Genomic DNA, 26,599 nt, shown 5'->3' with positions numbered 1-26,599 from the left:
AGCAGCTGAGCAAACACAACCTTCCCAGAGAGTGAGAAAAAGTTATCAATAAGCTTCTGTCAAGCCCCAGGAGCAAAGGTAACATTGATTTCTTCTGCATTACCAGCTTTGGGGTAGAAGTAGAATCCTAAGTTTGGGCTGGTGCGCAGGTATGGGACATGTGGCTGGTGCATCAGATAATAGGAGGAGAGAAGAGATGGCTAAGGGCAAAAGTTCCTAGAGTTTTAAAAGTTGTGCAGAAGTCAAGCCCGTTACCAAAAGATGCAGGAATCTTTCCCTGTGTGGTCTTCCTGAGTGGGAACTGAAGACAATCAAGAGTTAAGTGTCCAAGGCAAAAAGAGCCATTGAGAGAGCAAGAAAAGAACAAGGGAGAGATATGGTGCTTTGAAGAAGGTTCCAGATCAAGTGCTCAAAAGCATAAGAGGAGGAGGCATTGTGTAGAGGGAAAGATTGTATTCCTGGGATTTCTGCACCTACAACTAACGTTTCTTGCTGCAGTTAAAAAATCTCCTAACTTCTCCAACTGAACTTTGCTCTACTGAGTGATCAATCTGGATCCTAATCTCCAGGAACAAGTTTAGCCGTCTCTGATGCCGGATCGTCATTCCTCTCCGGCTGCGGTCATGAGTACAGTGACTCCCCTGTCCCACCTCCCAGTTTCCCTTCTGCTACAAAACTCCTAGATACAGGCTTTGTTTAAAAAACAACCACATTTCATAGTTCGGATGTTGTGAAACAGAATATTGTAACAAATGCCTTGATATCAAGTGTGAGATTGTGTGGTTTGGGCAGTAATAGTTAGTAGTAGCTGAGGATTAATAGGCACATCAGTGTGTTTCCTGATATGTGAACTGAATGATAGGGTTCTTGCCTTCTAGAAAACCCAGTCTAAATTCCTAGCTTGTTGCTACTGGGCATCCTGACCCTCGGAAACGGTAGTCCCAGCAAATCGGGGTTTATGTTTGGTTGGAAATTTAGCAGGAATTAAGCAGAGAGAGAGACAAAGTCTGTTCTGGGTGTCTTTACCTGCCCTTGCCTGGCTGTGTTTTCCACCCAGCAGATCTCCTTGTGTGTTGCTCTTCTGTGATATTTTTAGCCTCTCTCTCCTTTCCCCCCAGCTCCCGCACGCCTCTCCTCTGACTCAGTGGCACCAAACTCCCAATCTCTGGAATTGGACTGAGCTCATCTTACAGCTCTCTTTCACTGTGTGTGAGACGTGCCAAACCCAAGCACAGCAATGGGCAGGGCTGCCAGCAGTGGCAGGAGAGCAAAAGAGGGTGGGCACTGTGGATAGGGAAGGTACCGATGGGGGTGCTTAGCTCCAAATGTGCCCTGTCCTCTGCAGCTGCCCTTTGCACGGAGAGGCCCTAGGGTTTTTTTGCCCTGAGTCATAGAGGAGTGGTAATTGTGAAGTCTCTTTACAATTAGAGATGCTCTAGGCCAGGGGTGTCAAACTCAAAGTCCCCGGCCCCAGATCTGGCCCACGGGTGCTTAGATCTGGCCCGTGGGGCCACCCTGGAAACAGTGAGGAATTGGCCAGCAGTGCCTCTGCCAGAGAAAATGGAGCTTGAGAGGGCTGAGTGCTGCCCTCCCGAGCTCCATTTTCGCTGGCAGAGGGTTGTAGAAGGCCATCATAGCCGGAAATGGAGCTCGGGAGCACATTTTCACTGGCAGACCGCTCGGGCCGCCATCACATGAGTGATGTTGAGCTGGCCACCCTGGCCACACCGCCCCCCCCCCCCCCGAGGTCAAACACAACCCTGATGCGGCCCTCAATGAAATCACGTTTGATACCACTGCTCTAGGCAATAGCCTGTTGACCTGATTTCTTGAGTCTAATTCTTGTCCAGTTTAGTGGTGCTAGTAGGAAATATTTGGTTCTGGTTTTAATCAATCTATGAAGGCCTCCCTTTTTGGAGAGCAGAATTCAACCATTTGAAAAGTGAGAGAAACCAGACTTGCTTTAGCTTGACTATTTATAGGGAGGTCTCTAGATTCCTGTCCAGGGACTCCTGGTTCAGCATTTCTTAACCTGATGCTGTCCACATATGTTGAATGATAATTTCCATCATTTGGTGAGATATAGTCCGATAGATTTAGAAGGGCCCTAGGAAAAGCGGCTTTTCTTAAGGAGGGGGAAAAACGTTGAATGGCAAAACTTATTCAGCCTTCATTATTCTTCAACATAGGACCCAAAATCTTGATTTTCCTATATCAAATGTCAGCTTTTTTTATAACTGGAGAGAGGGGTTGAAAAATAAAAAGCAGCATCAATCAACATTTTTTTTAAAAAAATTCTATTTCATGGGTGACCTAAATAATTATACGTGCATTTGCTCAGAGTACTGTATTACTACTATGCAAATGAAATTCAGTGAAGTCAAATTTTATGTAATTTTTCTTCTAAATATCAGCTTTAAAAAAAGTATTTGAAATTGGTCGAATGCCTGACAATCCTGAAACATTAAGGAGGCTCCTCTCAGTTTCTCTTGCTCAGGGCTAAGAAATGTTGATGAACTACAATTCCCAATATCCCTCAGAATTGTTTGTGCTGGCTGAATGTGCTAGAGATGTAGTCTAGCAACAGCTAGAGGCCCTAACTCACCCAATTGTACACACTCTGTTTGTGAGTGTGTGCACGTGTGTGTCTGTTTGTACATGCATCTGCATCTGCTTGCACATTTCCTGCCTTTATTGTTGTCTCTCCCTCACCTGACAAGCCCCATAATCCTGTCTAGCTAAAAAAGTGTAGCTTAGAGAGAAGACAGAGTTTCTGAATGTTCTGTTACCAAGACTGATGCTCATTGCGTGTACCTCTCCTTTCTTGACCAATCAATGGTCATTTTACAACTTGCAATTCTGTTGAAGCAAAGTAGGCCCTGAAAAGACAAGAAGTCACAGGCCTTAATGTGATGAGAGACCATTCCAAGAATGTGGAAGAGAAACAACACTTGTCCCATGGTATCTCAGTGGCAAATCAAGAGGTAGCTTCTCTTGCTGTAAAGGGAGTTGCATTTCTCTTAGCCCTCAGTGAGAACAGACAAGCTACAGTTCAGTTTGAGGCATAGCATACCTTAGTAGAGTCCTGTTACATAATTTTGAACAGTTGTTAAGCCTAACTAGGTGGCTCAGTGGCTAAGACACTGAGCTTGTCGATCAGAAAGGTTGGCATTTCGGCGGTTCGAATCCCTAGTACAAGTCTCCTGCGTGAGCAGAGGGTTGGACTAGATCAGGGGTGGGCAATTGTGGCTCTTTTACAACCTGTGGACTTCAACTCCCAGAATTCCTGAGACAGCTTGAGAGTTGAAGTCCACAGGTTGTAAAAGAGCCACAATTGCCCACCCCAGGACTAGATGACCTCCAAGGTCCCTTCCAACTCTGTTACTGTTACTGTTACAATCACTGAGATATGTGGATTCAAACACATCCACAAATATCTATAGGAGGATCAACTCCAAATGAAAAAAATCAACAGAGATCCCATTTCGGCCGCAGATCTTCACTTAAATTATTCATCTTATTTTTTTTGGAATGTCATAGAGAGGTTCCCGATACCTTTATGTTTTAATAATGCCTACATAGATATAAATTAGATTATTTTCCAAATTACATTCATAGTAACAATATTAGAAGACATTATTTCTTTCTGTTTCTAATCTGGGTATAATGGCAGATACAAGGAAGGAAAGCTTTATTGGGCTAGTTAGTATAAGCTTTCCATCCAATGCTCTCTAGACACTGGGGGACACGATCCAGTTTGAGAGCACTGGACTGGGATTTCCTTTCTTTTCCCCCCATTCTATGCTTTTTGATGTGTTTTTTTTAAAAAAAATATTTATTTATTTATATCCCACATTTATTATTTATATAAATAACTCAAGGTGATAAACACCTTCCAACCCATTTTCCTCCTCTTATTTTCCCCACAATATCAACCCCGTGATGTGAGAAAGAGTGACTGGCCCAATGGTATTCATGGCTGAGGCAGGAATAGAGCTCACGGTCTCCTCCTCCCTGGCCTGGAGCCTTTGCCACTAGGCCGAACTGGTTCTCCTATTGAAAATCCTATTGAAAGTAGTGCTTCCGCCTCCTATTTTTCCTCATAGCAAAAATCTTGTTAGGTAGGTTGGACTGAGAGGAAATGATTGGCCTCAAATTATGCCATGAGCTTCTAAGGTAAGGCTGAAGGTGGACTAGAACCTGAGTCTTTTCAATGCCAGTTGAACACTAATGTTCATATAATGATCTTCCTGGGCATCCACATGTACTATCCCAGGAGTGGGTTTCAAAACTTTTTACTACTGGTTCTGTGGGTGTGGCTTGGTGGGCATGGCATGGCTTGGTGGGCGTGGCAGGGGAAGGATACTGTAAAATCTCCATTCCCACACCACTCCAGGGAAAGATTATTGCAAAATCCCCATTTCCTCCAGATCAGCTGGAACTCGGGAGGCAGAGAATAAATGGGGGCAGGGCCAATCAGAATTTTTACTACCAGTTCTCCAAACTACTCAAAATTTCCGCTACCAGTTCTCCAGAACTGGTCAGAACCTGCTGAAACCCACCTCTGTACTATCCCTCTAATTTATCTCTTCTATTTTATAAGAGAACCTTCCAGGGTATGTCCTAATATTCTAGATAAGTGGCTGAGAGAGTGATGCTGTTTCATGTAAAATTTGATTTTATGATTGAGCAAAGATTGAAGCAAAAGTTTCCCATCTACACACAGAGATCAGAGGCTAAATGAAAGGTAGTGACTGCATATGACAGATTCAGCAGGCTTCCGTTCTAAGCATAGCCTGATAGTAGCCCCGGAGAGACTCTACAATAATTGAGAGCTGGCAGTGACAAGCTAGTGCAAAGTAAACATATAATTTCATTGATACATAATTAGGTGGCCTTAGCGCACATTGGCAGATGTGTCAAACTATTTACACAGAGAGGAGACACTTTCCTACATGAAAACAGAGCTAAGCTGGCTACAGAGGACTTGCTGCTGAACAAAACCTGCTGTTGCCCTCATCGACTTTCTTTTACTGTGGGGATAGGACTCTTGATTTGTTAAATGTAGTTTTAAGTGAATAAAACGGATCAGTGTTTTTTCAGGAGACCTTGGCAAGACTAATTATGAAGCAAATTGTTGAACTGGCCCTATCTCTTTTTGCCAGCGAGTCATTGGTAGCAATGTGTGCATGATGAATAATATATCTTGCCAGAAACCTAGGTGACTTTGTCTGATGTGTGTTGAAGAGAATGCAGTAGAACTCGCTGTAGTTGTGTTTGTGTGAGTAATTTTGATATGGGATACATGCTGACTTTGGGGGTTGGATTTGCTGGTGAGCCTCAGAAGCATAACATCTGAAGTGCAGCACCTGCAGTTTCATGGAAGGTTATGGGGGAACTCAAAACACAGAGAAGAAAAGAGTACAGATGGATGCATCAAAAACAGGAGGGGGGAGCGATTATCTCATTTGCATATACCATTTAATTTAATGGATATCGGGGTGAAGAGATTAAAAAGAATCAAGGTAGTATCAATAAAGGAGAATATTTGTAGTAAATGAGGGCTGTTTGGTGCTTTCTGAGCTTGCTTTCTTTCTTGAGGAACGTTTCATTACCCAAACTAAGTAATATCATCAGTGCTAGTAAGGGGTGGGGTTTGTTGCCCGTTTATATTCTATAATCAAGATAGTGAGTGTGGTCATGAGACTCCTGCCCGTTTTTGCCTAGATTGCACATGCAATGCAATAAAAAGAGTGCAGGGCTTCAACTTCATGGTGCCATCTTGATTTTTTTTTTTAAAAAAATTGATTTATGCCGCCCTTCTCCAGGGACTCAGGGCGGCTTACAATGCATTAAGCAATAGCCTTCATACTTTTGTATATTTATACAAAGTCAGCTTATTGCCCCCACAAACTGGGTCTTCAATTTACCTATCTTAGAAAGGATGGAAGGCTGAGTCAACCTTGAAGCCTGGTGAGATTCGAACTTACAGTAATTGCAGACAGCTGGTTTTTGACTCTCCCTCTCCCCACACACAGGTGCCTGAGGATAAAATAGACATTTCAACTGTCAAGGAGTTGTAATGAAATGAAATATACTAATATATCGGCTGCTGGTATCTGCTGTTTCCTACAGTACATTATTACATCATTGCAGCCATTGCAATTTAGAATCTTTAATAAGAGAAATATGTGCCATAAAACAAAATTGTTTCTCCCTTGTGTCTAAGGAAACTCCTATTCCTGGTCTCGGCCCAGACGAAGTGTGCGCGAAGTGCTCCCTTTTCGGCACTTAGTGCCGAAAAGGTTCGCCATCACTGCAATAGAATATACTTTAAAAGAATATTTTGTTTAACAAGTTAAGAAAACTTCTGTAATTACTATGTAACAGTTGCAAGTCTGAAACTATCCTTAAAATCTGAACCTTTGGATAAATCCTCACTAGGCGAGAGAGCCTTCGCCTTTTGCCCAACCCATCAACCAAAGGGGGAATTTAAATATACTGACAGAATAGAACTCAAGAGCTACGGAAATATAGATTTCAGTGGCTAAAAGCCGTAAAGCTACCCATTTCAGGCTTGGATATTTCCAGTGTTTCCCTATATCCCTTCGGGCAGAAGGCTGTTATCAGTAGGTTGCAGTCTTTAGTCATAGTTTGTGGCACTCTGCTGCATTTAACTTTTTAAGAGGCAGAAGAAAGAGAGGAATGCATGAAAAAATAAATTAGGTTGAATGATTGGCAGATGTGAAGTGCCTGACAGGTGGAGAGTGGAGGTTGAAAACTGTTGGAAGAGTCAGGTGTTGGTGTGTGTATGTGTGTTTAAGCTAGCTTGCAAAAGCTGGAGGTCAAGATTGAGGGCAGAGAAAATAATTTGGATATGCTGGGCCAGTTTTTTAAGACAAGCATTGTTTCTGCATCTCACTGCAAGATTGTTCAATGTTTCAGCTGTATATTTAAGGAAAGTCCTACTGCTGCATATTCTGCATATAGTTCAGTAGGCATCATATTAGCAACAGCTTGTTCTTCTTCTTTTTGTAAATGTTCAGGGTGAGTTTAGACTGTGTAGATAGTCCAGACTGTTAAACAATTGTTTAATCTGGTTTTATCAGAGATCCTTGGGATCCCAATTTGCTTCAAGGGTTTGCACTTTACATATGCCCAGGTAGTATGATAGACTTCTCAATGTCTCAGGATGTTCTGGACAGACAGAACTGAGTGCTGTTCCAATATGTAAGGGGCTACCACAAAGAAGAGAGCTCAATTTATTCTCCAAAGCACCTGAAGGCAGACAAGAAACAATGGATGGAAACTGATCAAGGAGAGAAGCAACCTGGAACTAAGGAGAAATTTCCTAACAGTCAGAACAATTAATCAGTGAAACGGCTTGCCTGCAGACTGTGGGTGCTCCATCGCTGGAAGTATAGGGTTTTCTGCTTATGTAGGGGTTTGGGCTAAAAGACCTCAAAGGTCTTTTCCAACTCTGTTGTTCTGTTTCTGAAATCCAGGATGTGTGTTGCTTAATTTTTCTCTCTCTCTCTCTATAAGTATTGCCATTTCGGTATGACTGAATGATGTCTGCTCCCTAAGGCCTCCCAAGCGTGGTATTTCTCAACGTTCAAGAAGGGCCATTGTCATTTCAGAATGCAGAGAATTTGTCCATTTGAAAGCATGAGCTTTCTCCCTAAACCCCTGATTAAGGAGGCTGAAGTCTGGGGAATCCAGAGTTAAACTACCTTGTGTTTCAAAAGTCTTCGTTATTGCTGGAAGGCATTGAGGTGCAGTTTTGTAGCTAGGCTGCATTTCCTTTTAACATGTAATTGGGTCTTTGAACTCTCCTGCAGCAGCTCCGCCACGGACTGGCCCAACCAGTTTATACTCAGTAGGTCATTGTTCTGAGTCATTAAGAGACATCTCCGGGCCTGGCTCGCTACCCACCCACATCCTGCCTTACAAAAAAGGACAGAAGGTTAATAAAAACTCTCTAGTAATGGAACAATTGTGTGACACTCAAGAGCCTAATGATTCAAACAGTGTTTCAAACCAAATACCTGCTGTATCCGGTCACCGAGGTGAAACCCACTGGCCGGCCTCTGTTTTTGCAACAGATGCATATTTACAGAATGAGTTTCCAGGATCTGGTGGAGAATGAAGGTATAAGAATTTACCCTGCAATTTTTGCTCAATTTGCTGACAAGATCTGCTAGGTAGCCCTTCCTTTAGCATAGAAATGTGTGACAAGGCAGGCTTGAAGGGATGAAAAAACAAAGTCATTATCTCATTCTGTTATGAGTTCCTGTTAGTGTTCTCACTCTTTCTCTTGGTGACCATAAGCTTCTCTTATCTTAAGCTGCAGATAGCTGCTTATGAACATATGAAGCCATATTGCATTTTGGCCCATCGGTCCATATAAGATCAGGATCATCCATCCACTGTGATTGGCAGGAGGTTTCAAAGTCATCAGTCAGAGGCAGTAGTGGGTTTCAATTTCGGCTGCTACCGGTTCGCTTGTGGGCGCGAACCAGCAGCAACACACCACTGGTCAGAGGCCAGTGGTCAGAGGCCTGTAAGAAGTTCTACCAGCAAAAATTCTTTACATGAGTGAGATCAGAGATCAGAGAACTTCTGTTCTCCTCTGAGACATAGACCCATCCCATTTGGGAAGGAAATTGTCCCCCATAATTTCTTTCCATATCATCACCATCATCATCCAGACTTCTTGCCTGGGATAAGAAGAAATGCAAAAAAGAGATATGCATGGGATGTCCCATATAATCAGTTCACAAACATACACCAAACATTATTTTTGGTGAAATTTTCAAGTCGGATGAGAAATGAAGAGGGCTTCACTCACTTTATCACCAGTTCCAGTTCAATCTTTTTACAAACTAGTTGACAAGTGCATGAAACTGATCTGGCAATCTTGTGGGGTTCTATTATGAAAAAGATAGGAGAGTACAACTCACTGTATTTCTCATAGCCCTCACCTGTTTTCAATACTTGATCAACTGTCTAGAGTAGAGGTGAGAGCATTGTCCATTATAGTAGATTCTGCAACTACATGATTGGTGGCTTCCAGAGGATGATACTGAAATTTGTAAAGCTGCTCTGGGACGACTAAGTCATGGGATTCATTTCCTAACCTATTTAGCATCTATATGAAACCACTTCCACCAATAAACTTCAGTCTGTTTCACACTGCAGGTACACAATCACTGAGCTCTGTATTTTCAGAACTAAAGGGACTTGCGAGATGTCAGCTATAGCTTCTTTGTTTAAAATGCTCAGAATAGTCTGATATCTGCTGTATTTATTACTGATTAAAGCATTTGGTCCACAGTTTATTTGATGCTGACTGAACATAAAATATCTGAACTCTCTTTTAAAAATGATCCTGCTTCTTTCTTACTGCAATTATGAAACCCCTATGGGACCCCTATGGGACATAATCTGGAGGTGATGGATTAATCTGTCATTGATGTGAGCATGACACATAGCTTTATCTGTTTTTTCCTTTAAAATAGTTGAGGGACTCCACATTAATGTGGAACTCCACATTAATGTGGAATCTTCTAATATATGGTACTGAAAATAGAATTGATGTGCTGGAGATGTGAACAACAAGAGGAGACATTTTATCATGTTTGGTGGATATGTAAAAAAAAGCAAGAAAATGTTGGCTTCAAATCAGAGTTGGTATTCAGCAGGTTCTGACCAGTTCTGGAGAACCGGTAGCGGAAATTTTGAGTAGTTCGGAGAACCGGTAAATACCACCTCTGACTGGCCCCGCCCCCATCTATTCTCTGCCTCCCGAGTCCCAGCTGATCGGGAGGAAATGGGGATTTTGCAGTAACCTTTTCCTGGAGAGGGGTGGGAATGGAGATTTTACAGTATCCTTCCCCTGCCACCAAGCCATGCCCACCAAGCCATGCCCACAAAACCGGTAGAAATTTTTTTGAATCCCACCACTGCTTCAAATGAATACACTGATTTAGGGGATCTCAAAGACCAAAGACCACAGAATTTTCTTTTGGGATTGAGGGACAAACTTTTTTTGGGGGAAAGTCATGCAATCTTGTTTTTCTACATGATAACAACAGCAAGATAATTGTATGCACAGATAAAGATTTGGGACTACCCACAATGGAGGAATAGTTGATGAAGATGATGGAACTTGCTGAGATGGCTAAATTGAATTATTTGGTCAAAGAAAAGCCAATATCTATGCTTACTGAAATAGGAGTGATGTGTGACCATTTGGAAGAACAGGGCAGTTCAAAATACCAGTGGTTTTGTTCACAGAGCATAGTCTGTTATGAAACTCCAAGAAACAAGCTCTCCCCACCTGGGTTTTCAACCAGGCTGTTGTACAGATCTGAAATGACCACCATACTCATAAATGACTGGATCACTGTAAACTAGATATTACACCTATAGTGATTTTCCAGCAGGGCATCTGGTTTAATATCAGTAACTGGCATCCAAGGTCTGTAGCTATTTAAATAATAAATAAATAAATAAATAATTTTATTTCTATACCACCCTTCTCCCGAAGGACTCAGGGCGGTGTACAGCCTATTAAAAGCACAAAGACAGACATCAGTTAAAAATAATTAAAATTATTAAATAATTTCAGCTCAAATTTAAAACCCCCAAAATTTAAAACCCCCAATTTAAAAATCATTACATTGATAACCCTGCCTGGCAGAACAACAGGGTCTTGAGGGCACAGCGGAATATACGGAGGTCGGAGATCTTACGCATTTCCGGGGGCAGTTCATTCCACAGGGCAGGGGCTCCCACAGAGAAGGCCCTCCCCCTGGGTGTCGCCAGCCGACATAACTTGGCTGATGGCACCCTGAGGAGGCCCTCTCTGTGGGAGCGGACTGGCCGGTGGGAGGCTATTGGTGGCAGAAGTCGGTCTCGAAGATACCCGGGTCCTATGTCATGGAGTGCTTTAAAGGTGGTAACCAACACCTTGAATCGCACCCGGAAGACCACTGGGAGCCAGTGCAGCTCGCGCAGGAGGGGTGTCACGTGTGCACAACGGGTTGCGCCCATAACCACCCGTGCGGCCGCATTCTGGACCAGCTGGAGCCTCCGAGTGCTCTTCAAGGGGAGCCCCATGTAGAGAGCATTACAATAGTCCAGCCGGGAGGTGACAAGGGTGTGAGTGACCGTGTGCAAGGCGTCCCGGTCCAGAAAGGGCTGCAACTGGCGAATCAGGCGAACCTGATAAAAAGCCCTCCTGGCCACGGCTGTCATAAGCTCTTCTAAAGACAGCCGTGCATCCAGGAGGATGCCCAGATTGCGAGCCCTCTCTGTGGGGGGCAGGGATTCACCCCCAATAGTCAGCGATGGCACCAGCTGACTATATCGGGACGCTGGAAGCCACAGCCACTCGGTCTTGGAAGGGTTGATGTTAAAAGCTGGATCTAGCCCAATAACTCAGAGACAGACTCCAATTCTTTTCTGTAGCTTTATTATTGATCTATTGGTACTGGAGGTCACTGACCTTGTACCTTTCTCTTTCAGGTATACATCTGGAGTGTATTGTGGACCATGCGGTTGGACCTTTTGTACCCAGGAGGAGGGGTTAAGAGGTAAGGAGTGGTTATAAGGATTATGGGATATGTGGTTAGTTAACCCTTGAAGGTCCGGGTGATCAGGGAGACATAGTAGTTAGGCATTTATCATGACAAAAACCCCTCTAAATGCCTAACTGGGTACCTGAGGCGGTGTTTGCATACATACAGAGAACACACTGGTACAGGCATGAATTACAAGCAAACACGCATTTTTGACATGAGGTAAGCATGTTGTTTATGTGGTAGGGGTTTAGTGAGAATGTTTGCTGTTTGCTCCTCTGTGTCACAGTGCACTGCCCTAATGAAACCTATCTCTGAAAACTGCCTGACGTGTTTGTATTTAATGTCAATGTGCCTAGAACGCTGACCTATGGCATCGGCCCTAGAGATCTCTATCGCTGCCTTGTTGTCTTCGTGGATAACTATTGGATATGAGGGTTCAGCCCAGATGTCGCAGAGCAGGTCATCGAACCATACTAAATTGTTTGCGGCCTTTGATAGGCAAACAAATTCTGCTTCCGTAGTTGATGTGGCCACCAGTTTTTGCTTTCCAGTGTACCAGTGGATGGGGCAATTATTGAGTAGTAGCACGTAGCCTGAGGTGCTTTTTCTGCACTCTACGTCCCCAGCCCAGTCAGCGTCAGCATAGCAGGTTAGCTTTGGTTCCTCGGATGTTTCTGGTTCTAGGCAGAGTAGGGCATCCGCACTAAATTTTAAGTATCTAAGTAGTCTTTTGATGGCGTTCCAGTGTGTTACCATAGGTTTGCTTACATGTCTGGACAGCAGGTTGACGGCCAAGGCGATGTCGGGCCTGGTCCAGTTGGATATGTACAGCAGTGACCCTATCGTTGATCTATACAGTTTGTTGTCTGTGAAAGGTTCAGATTCCTCATACATGGTCTTCAGGAACTCGGGTTGCATGGGGGTCTCGCTGGGTTTTGCTTCGGACATGTTGCATTTGGACAGCAGCTCGATGATCTTTTCTCTCTGGGAGAGGCGGAAGCCCTTGTTGGTTTTTATCACTTGGACCCCTAGGTATCTGTCAATCTTTCCAAGTGACTTTAAGGAGAAGTGGCTACCCAGGTCAGTGGCGAACTTTTCACACCTGTTCTTGTGTTTGCTGATGTACAAGATGTCGTCCACGTAAACGAGCACACCTTCGAATGTGTTGTTTTCTCTCCTCGTAAAGAAGCATTTGTCAGCTGAGGTGGCCTCGAAGCCCATGGATCTGAGGGCCTTGGCCAAGCAGTCATACCACCTTTTGCCCGACTGCTTGAGCCCATACAGGCTTTTATTCAGCAGCCAGGTTTGGTTCTCGCCTTTGTTGTACCCAGGCGGCGCTTTGACGTATATTTCTTTATCCAGCTCGGCGTGCAAGTATGCTGTTTGTACGTCGAATTGGAAGACCTCCAAGCCCAGGATGGTGGCCACCACCAGGGCGCTTTTGACGCTCTCCGCCCTGACGGTTGGCGAGTAGGTGTCCATATAGTCTTCGGGGTATCTTTGGGCGAAACCCTGCGCGACTAGTCTTGCCTTGTATAGGACCTTGTTGTCCTCTAATGTCTTAACCCTGAACACCCATTTGGTTCCTATTGGTTTTTTGTCCTCTGGAACTTGGGCAGGTGAGTATACCTGGAGGTTCCTTAGGCTTTCCATCTCCTTCTCCATGGCAAGCATCCATTTTTCTTTCTCCTCCCGGGGGAGCCCGAGGATGTCTTCATATGAGCTGGGCGTGAAATGGGTGTTGTGGATGGTCATAACGTAGTCCTCTAACTTCTTTGGTAGCTTGTTTCTGGTTTCTCTGATTGGCCTGCTGGGGGTTGGCTCGGTTTCCTGCATGATGTCTGCCTCTTTGTCCGTCAGGTCATCTATCTTCAGTGAAGGGTGCCCTTCTTTCCAACCTTTGACGCTTGCCTTGCGGTGGTTGGCTTTGTGCCCTGTGGCCTCTCTGACCTCCCTTTCCTCTTGGCCATGCTCGAACGTGACCCTATTGGCTGGGATGTCATTGGAGTGTACCCTCGACCAGTTTGCGTTTTTGTGGAAACTGGCTGATCTGGAAACCACAAAGCGGTTATTGTTGTCGACAAATCTGTAGCCCTTTGTGCCCGGTTCGTAACCCACGAACCTTAACCTTTTTGATAATTTCTCCCCTTTTCTTCTTAGCTGTCTGGGAATGTGGACATCAGCTGGGGCGCCGAATATGTGCAAGTGTGCAATGTTGGGCTTTCTGTTGTATAGCATCTCGTATGGTGTCTTATTGATAGAGCTTGACCACAGTCTATTCAGGGTATAATTAGCGTAGTGTAATGCCTCTGACCAGAAATGCTGCCCCATCCCAGCATCCTCCAGGGCGCATCTCATCATGGTTTGCAAAACCCCGTTTTTTCTCTCTGAGACTCCATTTTGAAAGGGGGAGAAAGGTGAAGAGGTGTAATGCGCTATGCCCTGTTCCCTCAGCCACCTTGTGAATTCTTTGGCCATGAATTCTGAGCCCCTATCAGTCATTATCTGCCTTATTCTCATGTTATGTTGCATATCTACTCTTCTGTGGAATTCCTTAAACCTTTGGAACACTTCGTTTTTGTGTCTGAGGGAGTAGACATACCCGTATCTGGTGTAGTCATCCACAATCGTGAGGAAGAATCGCTTCCTATGTCCTACAGAGGGTTTCATTGGCCCTACCAAGTCCATATGCACCAATTGGAAGGGGTATTCCGTGGTTCATTTGGATCCCCTGGGAATGGCCTTAACCTTGATCTTGGAACGCTTACAAACTGAACACTCTAAGTAGTTTTCGCAGTTCTTTACTTTGAGACCTTCGGTACATTCCGTCATTTTCTTTACAATGGGGAAGCTTATGTGTCCCAGTCTCCTGTGGAGGAGGTGGGCGCAGTTATCATGCAATGGCTTGCCGATAGATACAGACTTGTTTGTCTTCTCATGGCTACATCCTGCCTCCTGCTGCACCCCCTCTGTTTCTGGATACTTATCTACCTTGTGGTTTGTGCTGGCATCAATGCCTTCTTCCTCCCTTGCGTTGGGTGTGAAGTAGGGAAGCCCCTCGTGTATGGTTACCTTTCCTATCTCTTTCCCTTGCTTGATCAAGTGTGCCTTTCCATCTTTAAATTTTATTTCTATATTTGTGTCTCGTGTCAGCTTTGTGATGGCTAGCACGTTGTGGGGAATTTCTGGTATGTACAGTACTCCTTTTAGGTCCCCTACCTGTGTGATGTGTACGTTTCCTTTCCCCACTACTTTGACCTTGCTTTGGTTTGCCACCTTTATTTCTGAGTCTATTTCTGTGAGTGAGTCTAGTAGCTCTGGGTTACAAGTAGTGTGACTTGTGGCCCCTGAATCCAGGAGCCATGTATTTCTCTCTGCCTTATGTTTGTCATTTGGGTCATCGTGCCTGATCCCATACATGGAGCCAGAGTTACTGTCCCTGGAGTGGTCTCTGCGCTCGTGGTGTTTCCTGGGGTTGGGTGACCACCCTCGCCCTCTTTCCTTTGGGTGCCTGCGTTCAGGTGACCTTCCCCCTCTACTGTCGTGCTGTCCCCTATCCCTATGGTTCCTGGGGCAATCCTTCTTTAAGTGGTTCCTTGATCCACAAGAATAACATTCTGAGGTATCCCTGGCCCTATCCTGGAAATCCACCCTTTTTGTGGGTCTAGGGTCCCCTTTGGCTAGTTGGCGTTCCCTCCTCAGAGTGTCCTCTGCAACGAGCTGACTGGTCAGTGCGCCTAGTGTGAGGTATTGCAAGTTGAGGCTATTTAGCTGGGTCATGAAGATGTCCCAGCTGCTATCAAGAGAGTTTATGATTATGCTTATCATGCTCTCTTCAGTGATGATTTTCCCCCTCTGCATGAGTTCTGCCCTTGCAGCATTCATTTTTAAGATGTGCTCACTCATGGGGACCCCTGCCTTATGCTTGGTGGAGTGGAACTCCCTAGATAGTCTAGTGGTAGTGGCTCTGCTTTGGCTATAAAACAGGTTACATAGCTTTTGCATAATATCATAAACAGTTAGATTGTCCTCAATAGATGGATACATAGCAGATGGAATGGAGGTTAACATGATACAAAATGCCCTGTGATGAATGCAGTCAATTTCCAGTGACCAGGGCTTTTGGGGAGGTCTGTTAGCTAGGAACAGTGCATTCTCTCTCATGAGAGCAACTCTTAATTGCTGGCTCCATTCTATAATATTACCCCCATCTAACTGCAATTTTGGCAAATTGGTATAATTTGCCCCAGAAATATTAGTAAGGTTACTTACTGGGGGGAGCTGTCCATGGTCCAAAATGTGATTAAACTCACAATAAGGCTTTGGGATGTCTGTGGCCATTCTGTACTTGCTTGGATCTATGTAACTTGCTTCTCTTGTTACAGGCAGGTACTGGGCATGCGCGAAGCTCATTCCGCGTTGGAGTCCATCGGGTGAGGTTCCTGTTGCTGGAGCTCCCAGGCCTAGGCCTAGGCCTGTCGGTGGGAGGCTGGACCCACCCCTGGTGGGTCCGAAGATTCCCCCTGAGGCTGGACACCACTGCTGGATGGCCGGATCCCCGGCGAAGAAGGGCAGAAGGTGAGGAGGCGACGCGGTCGCAAGTCGAGGACTTTCGCGGGTCGGCGGCGCGGCAGCAGCGGAGGTCGTAGGTTGAGGATTCCCTGCACTCAGTGGCTCGGCGGTAATGGCGGCGGCGGCAGCGGATCCTCCCTCGTGGTCGCTGGTCCCTGGTCGCATGGACTGGCCTGATGGATGTCGTGGCATGGGTGAGTAGCCGGTTCTCCTCTTCTCCCTCGGGCCTCGCGTTGTTGGTGTAGTGGGTGGCAAGTTCGAGTCCTGCGGTTGATTCTTCCTGCAGGTGGGCGGTCTTTTGTGCCGGTTGTTGGTGTGTGCGGTGTTTTTAGTTGATTGTGACTCGGTTGCCTGGTTTTTGTTGGTTGTCCTGGCCTTCTTGTGCTTTCCAGGATTTTTCTTTGGTTTATTGAGTGCCGCGGGAGGCTCGAAAGCGGAGCCTAGGGCAGCGGTGATGGTCTCGATTGCCTTTTGCAATTCGAGATCGGTAGGCGTTTTTCTTTTTATTATTGTGGTCTCTTCGTGGTCGCTTTCAGAGCTGGTCTCTTCGTAGTCGCTTTCTGAGTCCCCTTCGTCTGTTTCGGGGTTCGGGCATTTTCGCGCCAAGGGATTCAAATCCTGGCTTCCCATTGGCTGGTGCTCGTCCCAAGATGGCCACCGGGAAGGGGGCACGGAAATGGGTTCTGCCGGCTCAGGATCATCAGGTTGGGGTGGCTTACCCTTTTTTGCTGGTTTTTCTTTCTCGGTGGTCTTTGGGGCCTCAATCGCTGCTTCTTGTTGCTCGAAGAGGCTTTGAAGGTCCGCGATGAGGTTTTCTTTGTCGCTGCTTGCCTCCATCAGTTTCAGGATGGAGAGTTTGAATTTATTCATTTTCTGTGCTGTTTCTTCTTCCGGGGCGGTGATCTCCTTGGATGGCCCCTCTTCATCTGATTGTGAGTCCAGGGTGGAGTCCTGCTCGCTTCCAGCTTCTGTCTCCTCCATGGCTGTGGCTTTGGTTGCAAGCTTCTCAGCCATCTTCTTGGTAAGAGCTCTGGTCTGTGCTCTGTTTGCTTCTTCAGGGTAGGTGTTGGGTTCAGTCATTGTCTGGAGTTATGGGCAACCGACCTCTGCTACCATTTTGTTAAAAGCTGGATCTAGCCCAATAACTCAGAGACAGACTCCAATTCTTTTCTGTAGCTTTATTATTGATCTATTGGTACTGGAGGTCACTGACCTTGTACCTTTCTCTTTCAGGTATACATCTGGAGTGTATTGTGGACCATGCGGTTGGACCTTTTGTACCCAGGAGGAGGGGTTAAGAGGTAAGGAGTGGTTATAAGGATTATGGGATATGTGGTTAGTTAACCCTTGAAGGTCCGGGTGATCAGGGAGACATAGTAGTTAGGCATTTATCATGACAGTTGAGTCTGAGCCTATTTCTCCCCATCCAGACCCGCACAGCCTCCAGGCAGCGAGACATCACATCAAGGGCATTGTTGGGGTGGTCTGGGGCTCTACATGACACAGTATGTCTGAAACATCTGTTAAAGATCTCTGTATGCTGGTGGTAAAAATGGCACTATGGATTCATTTACTATATGAGGCACATAGCTGAATATGGTGTACAACGCACGATATTAAAATCATTCTGAATTTTGGCTTAAAAGCAAATAAGCAATGTGCTCATCTATTACTGCTCAGATCATTCTGAGAACAACTGTAACTAACAAATCCATAAGAGATGGTCCCTCCATGAGTTCAGTTTGGTCTTCTCAGAACAAGATAAAAAGTTATAATTTGCTCTTTGCTTTATTCCTGAACAAGCTAAATTCCATGTTAGAGACAACATGGACAACAAACATAGCTGTCAGTGTATCATCTGGGAGGATTTTATTCTTTTGGCTTTGCACATTTGTCCTTTGTTTGGTGATACCTCTATGTCTCTTTACATCATGACTCTCCACCGTGATCTAGTCAGAAGCCACAGCCACGCTTCACAAAGTGTAAATGTGTTTCCTTTTCTGGAAACTCTGCAGAATGTAGGGTAAGGGATGCCTTTGAACTGAGGTGCTGCAGGAAATTGTTGAGAAAACCTTAGACCACAACAGGAACAAATCAATCAAAGCTAGATTAAAAAAAAACCCAGGGGGTTCACTGGCAGTAGTAACAGTGAAGCTAAATATTTTGGGCACATAATATAAAAGCCAGGCTTTGGAGAAGCCCCTGATGCTTGGAAAACTCAAAGGCAAAATAAAAAGAAAGGTTGACAGAAGAGAAGATGATCAATATATCACTGATGATACAAGCATAAGTTTAAAAAGAAGCAATTAGTTCTGGCAAAAAAAAAAAAATTGTCCAGTAGGACATGAACCGTCAGCAAGTCTAAATGACTAAACCACAACAAAGCATGCCTTTTTGTTGTGATTATTTCCCACTTCTCTTCTGGTTATTTTCTTCGGTGGCTCATTGTTCATATTTAGATTTTGCTTGCTTAGCAGAGTCCTTGTTTGTTCTAATAGTTATTCACCCACTGCAACCTAAGGGAAGAGAAAGAAAAGAAAGAATTACGACCCACCACCCTGGTAGAAATTCCTGTCTGGTCACCTGGAGTGGCAAGGGGGCAAAGCAACAGAGCACAGACTAGCCACTCCATTGGGCATCGGGTGGAGACAGTATTTCTTCTCAGGCTGACCCATCTTGACCTTAACTTAGCACACAAAGGCCTACGTGGCATTTGGATGCTGAGGGTAAGGATCATGCATGTTCTTCATCAGTCATGCTGTTGATTTTAAGAATGGCTTCAGCTGAGTTTTGTCCCTGTTTCTTGATAGTCCCTGCAAGACACCTGAGTTTGTTATTCCTGTCCATTCCAGCTGGAATTCAAATGGCATGACTTTATCTAAGGAACAGATGAATGGCTCAGCAGGAATGTTTATGAGTGAGAGAGGATAAGAAACTACATTCTCCAACCTTGCCCGGACCTGCTGAGAACTAATGGCCAGATCCCCTCTCACCTGCCTGCAGCTCAATCTTGCTTCCAGGCCAAATAGTTCAGCCTTTTAACCTGAGCAATGCAGGAATGTATTATTCCACCCAAGAACCATTACAACTGAGTCACGTTTTACAGCACCTTTTCTCTGGCCTAAGCATCTGCCTTTCCACACTGTGCAGAGTTAACATTAAACCTGAGATGCATAGCTGCCCTCTTTTGCACATCCATTTCATGGAAACAAATGTTGAATGAAGTCCATTTTCCCTTCCTAAGGCCAAGGACCTAAATGCCAGGCAGAACACGTTTGCATATTACTCATATCAGGACCAGGCAATGCTTTGGAAGGTAGCATAAACAGTCCCTATCTGCAGTTTATTAAAGCACTATTTCTGTTTCCAGGCGCCTCAGTTTTAAATGCCTGGAATTCCAGTAAAATGATGATTTTACTCTTGTTTTTTGTACTGCTCTCACCAAACACTTTGTTTGGCATGCTGAGCATTTTAGTCCTCTAATTTCTATACTTTTCAGTAGCACTGCCCTCGTGAGAGTTGGGGGTGCCTTTTATATTTTACTTTCATTTCCTCCTGCACGAAACATCATTTTGTTCATTATGAATAGGTATGGCATGAAATGGTTCAATCATTTCCTTCCTCTTATCCTTGACTGTCAAACTCTGGGACTTTCAATTTCCTTTACCAATTATCTTCCCTGATCTCCACTGCTGGGAAATATTAATTGATGGCTCTTAGTGATATCAAAGAAGGTGGGTTTTTGTATTTAAGAAAAAAATGAATATATAAATAAATATAAATATATACAAATATAAACAGGAGGCAACATCTGATCATCCCATATCATTCCACAAATGGAGCAGGCCATTTCTGAAGCATCCATCGGTTCACGGGAAAGTTTCGCTGAGGATTGAACTGACAAGTTTTTCTCCTATTTCTTCAGAGAGAAACGAAAGGGGAGAGACCAATGGACTAGATGGAGAAAAGAAGAGAAGGCTTCTCCCCAGCATCACCCACATCACAATCAGACCAGTGGTGAGTTGCTCCCGATCCGGTCTGGTTCTATAGAACCGGTAGTAAAACCAGCAGGAGGCTCTGCCCACCCGCCATGACATCATCATGGGTGATCTGTGCATGCGCCGAAGCGCAAGCGCTCCCGCTGGAAACCGGTAGTAAAGGTAAGTGGAGCCCACCCCTGAATCAGACTCACTGATTCTGGTCACAGGACATGATGGGCTTCTTACCAGGGTGAGGAAGAGTCAGTTCTTCTGAGTTATTAGCACTTAAATTGGGGAAATAAACTTTAATCTATGAGAGTGCTAATTTATTTATTCTTTTATGTTTTATTTTATAATTTATTTGTTCAATTTCTACGGCCACCCATTTCAGTCAATGGCTAATACTTAAGAACTGAAGCAAGGGCAAATTTGAAGTAATGTATCTTTGATTTCATCTTTCAGCAACATATGATATTTAAACTAGCTCAAGCTGTGAAGCAAACTGCGGGCCTTGCTAAATCACAATCTTCACTTACTGCACATCAAAAGATGATTGTGAGGCTGAGGCTTCCGTTATACGGGAAGTGGGAGATCTGTGATAAGAACATTGGTTTGTTTATAATTTAATTACAGCTGCCAGATGGGGATGATGCAAATAGCCCAGCAGCATGTTGACATGGTTCTCCTGTGTAATTTTCCTGGTCAACATTGCACAGATAGTCCTTGACTTATGACCACAATTGAGCCCAACATTTCTGTTGCTAAGTGAGACAGTTGTTAAGTGAGTTTTGCCCCATTTTACGACCCTTCTTGCCACAGTTGTTAAGTGAATCACTGCAGTTGTTAAGTTATTAACAAGGTTGTTAAGTGAATCTGGCTTCTCTATTAACTTCGCTTGGCAGAAGGTCACAAAAAGTGATCGAGTGACTCTGGGACGCTGCAGCTTATTTAAATACGAGTCAGTTGCCAAGCATCTGAAGTATGATCAGGTAACCAAGGGAATGCTGCTACGGTCATAAGTGTGAAAAATAATCATAAATTCTTTTTTTCAGTGCTTTTGTAACTTTGAACAGTCACTAAATGAACCTGTATTGCAGTGTTTCTCAACCTTGGCAACTTGAAGATGAATGGACTTCAACTCCCAGAATTCCCTAGCCAGCATAGCTATAGCATAGCATATTGGATCCAATAGCTTGAAGAAGAAGGGAGAGAGAAAGCCGTAAGAACACAGAAAATATGTGAGCATATTCAGGAATTCAGATATGAGTTGGTGTCTTACCCAGAGTTGCATAGATACAACACACACACACACACACACACACACACACACACAAAGCATACACTTCTCTCTTTCTAAAGGCTGGATTATGAAACGTAACGAGCCCAAATTTCTTGCTGAGAAATCAGATGCCTATCAGATGCGGTCTCCATTGAAGTTAGAAGGTTGAATTATGTTCTGAAGTTTCAATCCTGCTTCTTTAGACCTAGCCGAGACCTTGTACCAGAAACTACATAATAAATAAGATCTGCTCAGAAGGGGACGTGGTGATGTCTTTCTTTCTAGATACATTTTTGTAGAACACATGGCACCATCAAAGTTGCAGTTACGCAGGTAACAATTTCTTTTTCATCAACTACTGTAAACCAACCAAATCAAAGCCCATCACATTTTTTTCATCTGAAGCAGTTTGTGAGAAGAGCAAATTTTAATGCTGGGTCTTACACAACAAAAGTAAAATGTATAAAAACGTTCACAAGCACGCATTCAAGTAAGTGTCATATCTGTTTATATATATTTGAAAATCTGTATTATGTTTTGTAGACTTCCAGGCTCCAAATTCAGCTTCAAATTTCCAGTCCATTGGTCTCAAGTGTACTTTAATGGAACATGAAGACATCGCTTTTGTTCTATAATACAGATGCACACCGCTCAGCTAAAAAGATGTATGTGTGTGTGTGTGAGAGAGAGAGAAAGTAAGAGAGAGAGAGAGCAGATTTGAAAACTAATGTACTGTCAGCTTATTAAATAAACTACTATAAACTTCAACAGAAACTAGCAGGGAGGTCTGCAATAAAAGAAAAAAAGACAATTTCAGTTAATACTTAAATCCACCGCCAATCTGGAAATTAGCTAGACATGAGAGGACACACACTTATTTCTTTTAGAGCAGGGCAGATAATCATGTCTAGTCTAGACACTGGATCCATTCCCTCCCTGCTTGGGCAAGTTGGATGATCCAGAGGTAGAACTTAAGAGGATCAGGTGGGCAAGTCCCTGCCCCTTCATTAAAGACCCATCTAGTGGTGAAATTTAAAAATTTCCCCTACCGGTTCTGTGGGCGTGGCTTGTTGGGGGGAGGTCATGTGACTGGGTGGGCTTGGCCAACTCGACATCACTCACATCGAGGGGCTCCTCACCGGCCCCTCCCCTCCCAGTCACTCCTTGTCGCGAATGGCAGGAAAATGGGGAGGGGAATATTCTTGCCTACCATCCTTCCCTCAGTCTGTGCTGAGATTGAGGAATGGATGACAGGCAGGAAAATCCTCTTTCCCATTTTTCTGCCTTTCACAAAAATGGCTCCATTCCAGCTGCTCCCCTCCATCCCCCTCCCTCCTGGGGACTATCTTAAAGGGACAGGCTGCAGCAGCTCCTTTCCAAATGGAGGGAGAAAAGTTAGCATTCTCTCTGCTGCATTTAACATTGAATTCTGTGGCAGAGAGAATGCTAACTTTTCTCCCTCCATTCAGAACGGAACTGCTGCTCCCTTTATGGTTCCCTCCTGGCTCCCTCCCTCCTGGGGACTACCTTAAAGGAACAGGCTGCAGCAGCTCCGTTCTGAATGGAGGGAGAAAAGTTAGCATTCTCTCTGCTGCATTTAACATTGAATTCTGTGGCAGAGAGAATGCTAACTTTTCTCCCTCCATTCAGAACGGAACTGCTGCTCCCTTTATGGTTCCCTCCTGGCTCCCTCCCTCCTGGGGACTACCTTAAAGGAACAGGCTGCAGCAGCTCCGTTCTGAATGGAGGGAGAAAAGTTAGCATTCTTTCTGCTGCATTTAACATTGAATTCTGTGGAATATTGAGCAGCCAGGTGAGCGGCGACCGGCTGGGCGTGGGTGGGGCCAAGGAGGGGTAATTACTACCGGTTCGGTGAACTGATGCCCATAATCCCTAGTGGTTTTCCTGAACCGGTCCAAACCGGTAGGATTTCACCCCTGGACCCATCCCTAATATCCTACTTTTCTCCACACAGGATGAAGCAGGGAGCCAGCTGTGTCAATGGGAACCTTAGCTTCCTGTCTTTCCCTGCATGAACAGCAGTACTCCATACAAGCTGAAGAGGAAAGCTCAGGCTCTTTGGTGTCCCACTGGATATTAGACCAGGTTCACTTGCCCAATGTCTTTCCCGACTGAAGAATGGGTGGACAGCCGAAACACGTGGTCTCCCCTATTTGCAAAGGTGGTTCTTGTCAGATATTGGCCATCTATTTGTTGAAAAAGCACACAGTGGCTGAACCATACTTATTGGCAATTCATCTGAGCTGCTTGCAAAGAGGAGGCTGTTATTACAAATTCAGGAACAGGTTCAAGCAGAAAACCAGACCGGAAGACAGATGGAGACTACTGGAGGATGTATTTTTTTTCCCCAGCCCTTATTTAGGGACTATATAGTCCCATTTAGAGCAGGATGAACATCAACTACTTTGAGCGGATGAATGTCCTGCATTTATCCTCCCAATTGATCAAGAGAGAGCTTTAACTTGTTGGCCCTCATCCCATCCATTACTTTCCCCAGATACAATGTCTATCTCTCCTCTGAAAGTTTTGCTAAATGGTCTCTCGTTTTTTTGGGAAGTAGCCAAGGTTTAATATAGAGATATAGGCTTCGCAGTTACTTACAAATGTCCTTCTTCGCAGTAAAAGGTTTATACTTGTTACAGTGAGCATGTCGTATAACTAAAATGTCTCTCTCTCCGTGAAAACATGTGCTTGTTACACAGTCAACAACATGAACTTGTGGGTACAAGTATCTGTGCTTCAGAATGATATCTACAAGATTCTTCCACACCATCTGTATCCTCAGGCAGAAGAGAGATAAGGTCAGTGTTGGCTCCAGCCATCGGTTTATCTCCTTATCTCACCTGCTGAAGATGGAACTATGACCAAGACAGGATTTCACAAGGCTGCCTCTCTCTCTCTCTCTTCCTCTCTCCCTCCCTCCCTCCCTCCCTCTCTCTCTCTCTCTCTCTCTCTCTCCTAAACAAAATAAAATTGAGGGCAGGGTTAGGAATCTTGCTATTAAAGGAAGGTTTTAATACTCTCTTCTCTGCTCTACTTCTCTAGGGTCAACCTCTATTTTCTCCATCACATTAAGGCCATTCTGGGCTACAGTGTCCTAAAAAGCAGTTGTTGTTTTTAAGTGAAATTCCTAAGAAGCTTTTTTCCACTTGGAAAATTGTGATTTTTCTCTAATGTTTCTATTGCTACATTATTGAAGACTTTGTCAAGACAGAACATGCAGGTGTATCTTAAGTCTATACTGGGCCATGCCTGTGCATCAGCCCTGACAAACAACCCAGCCCCCTCCTCATTATTGTCATTGTGATTTCTATTTTTTTTTTCTCGCTCAGTTTTTGTGATATACGAAGGCTATACATATAAGTAATGTTCCAGATAATATTGTCCTTCCATTTCACTAATCTTGTCCTTGGCTTTTAGGAAAAATTGGTAATAGAATTAGTTTTAGGCAATAAGACAATTCATAAAACTTCATACAAAACGGAATAGTCTTGCAATACAATAAAATACCTCTTGCAGGTTTTAAATCCAAACACAGCCTTTCCATCAGCCTTCCTAAAATATACTTTAAAGAAACACAGAAGTAACTTCCTCTTCAAGTTTATTTATAGACTTCATTTGCATAACCTGGTTATTGAGTTTAACCCATTTTTTGAGTATTCACAATACACCACACTATAAAGCAAGCAAGCAAATGGACTGGCTTTACATCTTCCTCTTCCTCTCTCCCTTGCTGTCATGCATGTGCACAGAGGGAGGGAGGGGAGAGAGAGAGAGAGAGAGAGAGAGAGAGAGAGAGTTTAAAATTAAGCAAGTTTTAAACATTGTGCAAAAATGGCTGCTTGTAATTGCCTGTCTCATGCAAATATAAACTGTTTTTCAACTCAGAACAAGAGGCAGAGAATAGTCTCCCATAATGGCAAAAAAGTACAAATATGTTTAGTGCAAAAGCATATTTCTTCTCTGTCTTTATGTGAAGAAAAAAATAGTGGTATGGTTTATTCCCTTGCAAAAAAGCCACCCAGTCTGTAAGGACAGAACAGTATATTACTGTTCTATCCTTATTGTTCAGTATAAATACTAAAAATAGATTTGGGATATAGTCTAGAAAGGTTTGCTATCCAAAATGCCACAGTTCAAAGTCTATTTTGTTGCTAATTATCAACCAGGTCATCAAACAAAAATTATATACCATATTGCCAACGTGGTCTGGCAACCCTAATTTTTCCTTCTGTCTTCCTAAAACAGGCCTTGCTTGTCCCAGGTCATGGCGTAGATGCTTGACTGTTTACTTTCCCAGACTGCAAAACACCGAGCAGCTATAGGAGAGAAGAGTGAAGAGTCGAGGTAAAGCTGCATTATGTTGGCAGCTCTTCTCTGCTGCCAGGGCTGGGTTCTTCTAAACAGCACTTACCATGGACGCCCCTCCCCCCCCAGCTTAGCAAGGTCGCATCTTCCAAAGTGCAACCAAATTGGGCCATAAGGAATGCCTCCCTGGGCCTGCCAAGAGGCCTAGCAGGGCAACTTTCTGTTTATCATTTTGGCCAACCTGCATGTGAGGCAGGAAAGCAAGAACAGCACGTTGCTGATGTTGCATCCCAGAAACTTTGCTTTTGAAAATGAGAACGTTATAGAGCCATCATGGTTCATAGCCATCTGTCGACTCTGTGGAAAAGCGTTCAAGCTGATGAGCCTCACGCATAGTCTGGACTAAAGGTGGGATTCACTTACCTTCCCTACCGGTTTGCAAATGTGAGCGTGCATGCTCATATCAAATCGATCATATTATATCATGATCTTTGGCTTAATAAAATGTCCCAAGCACTAAAAAGGGATTTGCCAGGATAGAAAAGGAGGGTATTAAAATACATTTCAAAACAAAAGTAATGGCATTTCATAAATAATGTCTACACTACGATTAATCTTCTCATCATTCCCACCACCCATCTCCTTCCACTTATGACTGTATGACTGTAATTTTGTTGCTTGTATCCTTACAATCTATATTGATATTGTTTCCTGATTGCTTATTTGTACCCTATGACTATCATTAAGTGTTGTACCTTATGATTCTTGATGAACATATCTTTTCTTTTATGTACACTGAGAGCATATGCACCAAGACAAATTCCTTGTGTGTCCAATCACACTTGGCCAAT

The 26,599-nt window shown here is 44.1% G+C and overlaps 1 long non-coding RNA gene across 3 annotated transcripts; it reads left to right on the top strand.

The window, feature by feature from the left end:
* On the top strand, nt 1–26,599 carry LOC117679466 (uncharacterized). 3 transcript variants are annotated; one of them, XR_015732614.1, is made up of 5 exons: nt 17,089–17,181; nt 17,394–17,461; nt 20,086–20,320; nt 21,963–22,084; nt 23,395–26,599. It is a non-coding gene; the product is annotated as an uncharacterized LOC117679466 (long non-coding RNA). The 3 variants fall into 3 exon arrangements; XR_009621568.2 differs by lacking the exons at nt 17,089–17,181; nt 17,394–17,461 and adding an exon at nt 1–78; XR_015732613.1 differs by having other exon boundaries at nt 17,089–17,461; nt 20,086–20,177.

Source organism: Pantherophis guttatus, chromosome 2, assembly GCF_059756535.1.
Source record: "Pantherophis guttatus breed Tessera chromosome 2, ASM5975653v1, whole genome shotgun sequence".
Lineage (NCBI taxonomy): Eukaryota > Metazoa > Chordata > Lepidosauria > Squamata > Colubridae > Pantherophis > Pantherophis guttatus.
Note: the sequence above shows the minus strand (reverse complement) of the source record. Positions and strands in the feature narration are given on the sequence as shown.